This window comes from Penaeus monodon, chromosome 1 (assembly GCF_015228065.2).
Source record: "Penaeus monodon isolate SGIC_2016 chromosome 1, NSTDA_Pmon_1, whole genome shotgun sequence".
Classification (NCBI taxonomy): Eukaryota; Metazoa; Arthropoda; class Malacostraca; order Decapoda; family Penaeidae; genus Penaeus; species Penaeus monodon.
In genome coordinates, this window is record NC_051386.1 from 12,950,853 (window position 1) to 12,958,352 (window position 7,500).

The 7,500-nt window shown below is 38.1% G+C and overlaps 1 protein-coding gene across 1 annotated transcript in view; it reads left to right on the plus strand.

Annotated features, from left to right (window-relative positions):
• Positions 1-7,500, plus strand: part of LOC119593115 (proteasome subunit alpha type-4-like) — a 13,608-nt gene that overhangs the window by 523 nt on the left and 5,585 nt on the right. The window lies entirely within an intron of this gene.

Consider the following 7,500-nt stretch of genomic DNA (forward strand, 5'->3'; position numbering starts at 1 on the left):
AAACTGGTTACCAAGAGTGGATGGCCTTCCTAACCTCGAACCACAACATGAACTTTAATCTGTTTGTTCATAGACCCTTCTGACCCCTAACCCTGCATAGTAACTTTGCACAGTGGCGCTGCCCTACGTTATGTGAACAGGAAAGGGTCATTCTGGGTAAAATAAGAGAACCAAGTCCCTAACAATATTGCAATTTATTCAACAGTATAAGTTGCTGTGATGGCATACCTTTTGGGTACTGCCTGAGAGAGGGTTGATTGGGGTAGGGGGGGGGGCATCTGTTGCCAACATCCCGCACCAAACATTGTCTTCACCTTGGTATGCATGGCAAGAGACCTAAAAAATTTTGGGAAAATTTTCTGTGCATATCAACCAGCAGTACAGTAAATTAAGTTTATGGAGTGGTTACCTTGACAAAAACTAAGACCCTTTTCATCTATGGCAAAACATGTGCAAATTGAAAATAAGGGATATATAGGATAGACAAGAGAGAAAATTGTCCCTTCATTTTCTAAGTCCCTTCCGTGTTTACCTTGTGAAAATCTAAACAAATGTGATGCGTAACTCATAACTGCGATCTACCAAGTAGTCCTTTAATTGCTAAGTGCTTGTGAGAATGAATATTTTGTAATTATCAGTGTCCGTTTTCTCGAATTCATGTATGTAATGCATTCTTTTACTTTTATTATTCTTCATTTACGTGTTTTGGTAAGTATTTATGCTATTCTGTACAATAACCATGTGTGCATGTGCGTTTTGCCACCGGGAGATTTGACAGGCCAGCAACGCCATTACATCGAGAAATGCCGGTGAAAAATGATTTATTTCCAATGCTGTGTAGATTCTGGATAATTTTTAAAGCCCTTTTGTGGATATACTGGACAAATAGAGATTAGTCTCTATCACAGCCTGATATTTGAACCCATCCAGTGCTGCAAATGCTGAAAAAAGTTATTAGAAACCAAGCAATTGTGACCATAGATGGAAGCGAAGAAACGTTCAGTGTTTTGCGATATAAAGGTATGTGGTTTTACCCTGGGGTTCCAGGGGGTGTAGCCCCCTGGCTAGGCAAATATGATACCATGGGGGTCCAGGGGCCATAGCCCCATCGACCCCCATGGCCCCCCCCATGGAGCCCCCCTGGCCAGGCACATATATTACTGGGGGTCCAGGGGCATAGCCATCTGGCTAGGCGAATATAATACCACAGGGATCCAGGGGGCGTAGCCCCCTGCCTAGGTGTATATATTACCACGGGGGTCGAGGGGGCGTAGCCCCCTGCCTAGGGAATATATAGATTGTAGTGTATAAATCCCACAGGATTCGGGTTAGGTTGGTTTATTGGTTAGGACGCAACATACAATTACCATGGGGGATCTGGATTATGTGAAATCCTGTAGATTTTTACCGAACTATGGGTTTGGTTTCCGTAGAGTTTTTTGTAGCTTGCGCATCGGTGCGTAGACTTTGAAAGATGGCGGCGACGTCTGTAGAGTTTCATTGTCTGATTTTAATTTTTTTTTGTGCTTGTTTTACACATTTCTGTTCTCTTTTCTTCTCATTTCAGCCTGTTTTACCCCACAATTTCCCTGATCTACTTCATGCCCTCCCCTGCTATCAGGACTTATCAAATCACATCAAGATTGTCGGCTGGAGAATGCAACTGAAATGATCATCAGATTTGTTCTCATCTCACGAAAACAAATCTGATGATATAAATATTGTCAGAGAAGACCCGGTTGTCATTTTCGGAAAATTAACCAAATTTTGAGTTTCCATTATGCTTCTTTTTCCGGTATTTGTGGAGTTATTGTCACCAACTTTTAATTCTCTATAAGAATATCTATAATTTGCCCAAGCTTTTTATGTCTAAACTGTAAAGATTAACCAAAGTAACCAGTAGTTCTGTTTACCAAAGCAAAACATATTGACATCAGAACATCACTTGGTGCTGCTGAGTTTCAGCAACACCAAGATTTCAACCAGGATTGGACTTCAAAAATTATTTTTTTCTTTTGTATGGATTATTCCAGAGAACTTACCATGGATGATAATCAGAATTACAGTAAAAAAAAGTGCATGGAGTGGTTACCTTGACAAAAACTAAGTCACTTTTCATCTATGGTAAAATGTGCACAAATTGAAAATAAAGGAGATACAGGACAGAGAAGAGAGGAGATTGACCCAGCAGTTTCTAAGTCCCCATCATGTTTACCCTCCTAGGACCAAAACAAATTTAATGCGTAACTTATAACTCTGATCTATCAAGCAGTCCCTGTATTGCTACATGCTTGTGAGAACAATTATTTTGTAATTATCAGTGTCTGTTTTTCCAAATTCATGTATGTTATCCATTCTTTCAGTTTTATTATACTTCCTTTATTTGTATTGGTAATTATTTATGCTAACAGTAACCTTGTACACATGCGCATTTTGCCACTGGGAGAGTTGACAGGTCGTGCTATGCCATTAGTTGAGAAACACTGGTGAGAAATGTTTTATTTTAAGTGTTGCGTCAATTCCAGGTCATTTTTAAAGCAATATAGTTGATATATGGAACAAATAGACAGTATCTGTCACAGCCTGATATTTGAGCCTATCAAGTGCCCCAGGTGCTGAAAAAAGTGGTTAGAAGCCAAGCAATTTTGACCATAGACAGAAGTGAAGAAAAGTTCAGTATTTTGCTATATAAAGGTATATGTTTTACCCTAGGGGTCCAGGGGGCAAAGCCCCCTGGCTTGGGAATGTATAGATCAAGTCTTCTTAATGCCATGGGGCCCAGGGGGCATAGCCCCCTGGCTAGGCATATATATTACCACGGGGGCCCAGGGGGCAAAGCCCCCTACCTAGGAAATACATAGTTTGTAGTGTATAAATCTCACAGGGTTAAAGGTTAGGTTGGTTTAATGGTTAGGAAGCATTGTACGATTATGTACAATCTGCATTATGTGAAATCCATTGATTTTTTACCAAATGAGGGTTTGATTCCTGTCGTTTTTTGAAAGTTGGTGCATTGATCTGTAGACTTTCAAAGATGATGTCCTTAGAGTTTAATTAACCTACTATAGCATTTTTTGTGCTTGTATTACACATTTTTGTTCTCTGTACTTATTTCAGCTTGTTTTACCCCATGATTTCCCTGATCTCTTTCATGCCCTTCCCTGCTATCGGGGCTTATCAAATCACGTCAAGGTTGTCAGCTGGAGAATGTGACGGAAATGATCATCAGATTCGTTCTCATCACACGAGAACAAATCTGATGCTATAAATATTGTCAGATTAATAAGTGATGTAACTTGTATTCTCTGATGCATAGGGAGATAAAATGTGGTAAAGTCATACTTTCTCAGCATTGCTCTATATTTTTGGGAAGAATTAGCATGATTCATATGTAGCAAAATATAACAAAAACACTAAAATAACTTTAAAATGTATTGTTGAAACTATAGGGATGTGAGCCATGCTTCAACAGTACTATTATGGGTTACAATGCTGAGATTGTTTTTTGCCTGATTGACACACAATCAGTTGTGGTCATATGCAGTAGACCCAGGTGATTCTTTACGGTACGGATGCACTCAGCAGAGACTAAGTTGAGGGCCTGTAAATGACCAAAGGAAATAAGGAATGCAAAGAAATTCAACTTTTCAGAAATGCAAGCCAAACTTCATATTTATGAAGATCAAAGAAAAGCTACTTATCGGAAATGCTAGCCAAATTTCATATTTATAATGATAAATAATGTGAGTGTCCGATTATACATGGCATATGTGAAAATTAGAAAGGAAGTGCGCACGGTTAACGACAAAATTTACTGAGCCCAAGTTGCAATACTGGGGTTCCCCATGTAGTCTTTGATTTGAATCTGGGTTGCTTAGCAAAAACATCGCGCAGGCCAGATAACCAACAAAGTGGTACTTCCTCCTGCCATAATGTGGTATTTGCCTTCGTTTCCCAGCCACTTATACTTGATGGTGTTGGTATGAGCTGCAGTGATGTGATCGACGAAGTTGAGGAAATGGACCCAGTTAGGTGCTGAAACCCCTCTTTATTAAGGCAGATATATGCCTTGCAGCAGTTGCTGATGATGGTTGTCCCTGTTTTTATATGGCCTTTTATGATTAGTAGAAAGGTCTCTGCATCTCAGAAGGGCACCCAAAAAAAAAAAAAAAAAAAAAAAAAGACGACGACTTTCACGGCACACCCACAGAAAACTCACGGCACACCCTTAGAAAACCCACTGGCCCCCAGTTAATCTGCCAGTTTTGCATTTTGTTTTGCCAAATTTCAACTCATCTATTTCTTTTATCGTGCCAGAGCCATCAGTCTTGTCAGCACTTTCGTTTAGGCACCGAGCAATTATTACTTCTCTAAAAAGACTTTCCCAGTCACAAATTGTTCTTTCTGATATTTTTAGTTTCTCTTACCAGAGACATGCTTGATGTATTTTGTGGGTGAGCGCACAGCTTTCCAGAAAACTGAGTTATGACTGAAGTTTTCATTGGGAAGTATTTGTTGCAGTTCATAACAGTATAATAATTTGCCAAAAATTGGCCATTTTACATTGGTGTTCATATCTTAATGTTTCAGACATGAATCATTATCTTCATTTTAGATGCAAATTGCCTTAAAGTATGCAAAAATATGTTATTTGTTCCATAGTAATGAAAATGTGTAATAAGATATAAAATAGGAAACAAACAGGTAATGGCAATAGAGATTGTGAACTTTACCTGATTTTAGTTGCTCTCAGGAGAGCTGTCGTCATTGAGAGGAACTGGGACTAAATTGCAATGTGGGCAATTTACTTCCCTTGGCAAAATACCAGGAATAATATTGTGGATGTCACTGTATAGTAAGGGGATCACACTTGTTACACCTGAGATCCAATTTGGGAGTTATTACATTTACTCTATTTACCCACTATACATACCTGTCACATGCAGTGTCATGTGGTTCTGGTGACTAATGTCATGTGCATGTGGTGTAAAATAAAAGTTTCTCAAAGTTTTGCATGCAATTCATGCACTAACATTCTGTTTTTTGTAATTTCCGTGCAAATCTGTGGCTCTCTTTTCCTCATAATATAGGAAAGCACAGAAGATAAGTGTCTTAGATTTATTTGTTCAGTCCTTTCCATATGTTATTTGCCATAATAAAGATGGCTGGTTGAAACTTAACTGTTACCTTCCAGCCCCACCTGGGAATCCCAAACATTGCTACATGAACCAATATCCTTCTAAAACTGAGGGCTTCCTCCTAAACTGCAATCTGATCACTGTTTTTCCCTATTGGTGACTCTACCCCCAGACTCCCATGTGTAATATGTGTAGCATTTGATGTTACATTTTTCATTTCTGACTTTGTTCTTTGCCTGTGCATATCACTTCATACAACAGTGAGTGTAGTTTTTGCCTTTATGGTAGTGTCACTAGAGTTTTCTTATATTAATGCAGTCATTCTGCTAATGTATATCAAATTATTACATGTTGTATGACTTGCCATAATAAGTGAAAGCTAAATGCAGATGGGCAAGGATATATGCCATGCATAATCAGCCAGCTCATGTTGTTTGCCCTAAACAATTATTTGTCTCTGAACATGGCTACAGTCTCACGGATTAATTTGTTATATTCCATTTGTTGCAGTGCTTATTCTTGGTGCAATAGGCTGTCTGCTCTATTTTGCTTATAAATTATCCCACTGGCAGTGCACGAGAATTAAATGTTGGTCAGCAAGATTGCTAGACAAGACTGCAACCACTGCAACACACAGATATGGAGTTAAAGCCTCATTTTTGTCATAAATGCTGGAAAATTGTCTATTTCACAGCTAAATGTGCTGAGAGTGAGATAATCTTGAGCTGATCTTTTTTGTGAGTGGTGGCTGACTGGCTGACTAGCTTAGTTCAACAGAAATCCCATCAACATTAGGTTAAAATCTGTAATTCACTGTGGTAATGCTACTAGTTTTTGGTGCTGAGGCGATTTTTGTTTTTAGATTTGCATGTGCTATCTTGTAATGCATGGGTTATATGCTTAAAAAAAAAAGTATAGATCATTGTGCACTATTTTTTAAAGGAAATAATGTATATATTTTCATTTTATAGAATGATGTAATTAACTTTTTTCACTGAGAGTGAAAAAAGTGAGTGAACTCACATAGTATGCAACTAAATTTGTCTTATAGCACATGTGCACACAATTACTTGACTATTAGGCAATTAATACAGTTTACAATATTGTTTATGAAAAGAAAATTACTTTTATATTTTAAGTTTGTTGTACAGCTGGCAGTGTTGTTTAACTTAGTCTAGACACCAATAATTTCTCCAACAAACAATAGCAGGTAACACCTAACAAGCATCTGACAGCGTCTGTTGTTTTATCATAGATTTGTAATTTACTCAAACTGAATTTAGTGAATATATGAAAATGAATATTGTACTCCACATAACAATCTGTTTTGTAGCAAAATGAAATTACAAGAAGTACAGTTTATTTTTTATTTTTTTATTTATTTCATGTACAAACATGCTATATTACATTCTATAGTGTTTGCTTTGTATGATATTCTTCAAAGCAAGGAAGCATGCACAAACCTAAATTTGTACTCCAAACACTTGATTGATATATATACCTTCTTTTATTTTTCCTGGGTGTGACGGCAAATAAAACCCACCTTTAGGGTGTGCTGACATGTTCCGCGTCGCTGGACCTTTTTTGGGAAATGCCTCCCAGTCAATCTCATTAGCAGTATTATGCTAGGTCAGGGACATCCTGAATGTTGTGGTGGAGGCCCAGAAAATCTATCAGTCAATTGCATTGCTAAATTCATGCTGGACTCTGAGTGTTTTTTTAAGTCTTTTCACCATACAGGGAAAAGGAATTCAGTACAGTAAAAAAAAAAAAAAAGACTGTTGACAATAATGTTACTTCTTTTTGGTTGTGAACCTTCATCGCATGGCATAGTTTGCATGTAATACCTTTTTATGCCAAAAGAGTGCGAGCGGGAGTGCAAGCGGGAGTGCGAGTGGGAGCCCGAGTGTGAGAGTGAGAGTGAGTGAGTGAGTTACAAATCATCTGCCTCTTTTGGTTGGAAATAAAGTAGCACTGCCTCCTACTGCTTAAAGATTCTTGGAGTAACAATCATCTCATTTGCGAAACATGAAATAACTTGTGGTTTGGTATAGCAGATTTTCTGGAGGACACTTTGGTACCTGTGAATTTTTATCTTTGTCATAGTAAAGAACCTGCACAGCCAAACACTTCAGTTTTTAACATCCGTTGTTTTGTCATCACTCAGTTTTAAGGCAGGGTTTTCACTGAAAACTTTAGTAAGAGACTTCATTACCTCATTGAAGTTGATCCTTTTGATATGCATTGATTGGGCGATGTCAGATAATAATCCAGGTCACCACCATTGGTATCATCACTTGACAAGTAGTCGTGTGGTGGTTGACCCCTTAGGAATGGTGACTTGAACATAGCTGTGTCTGAA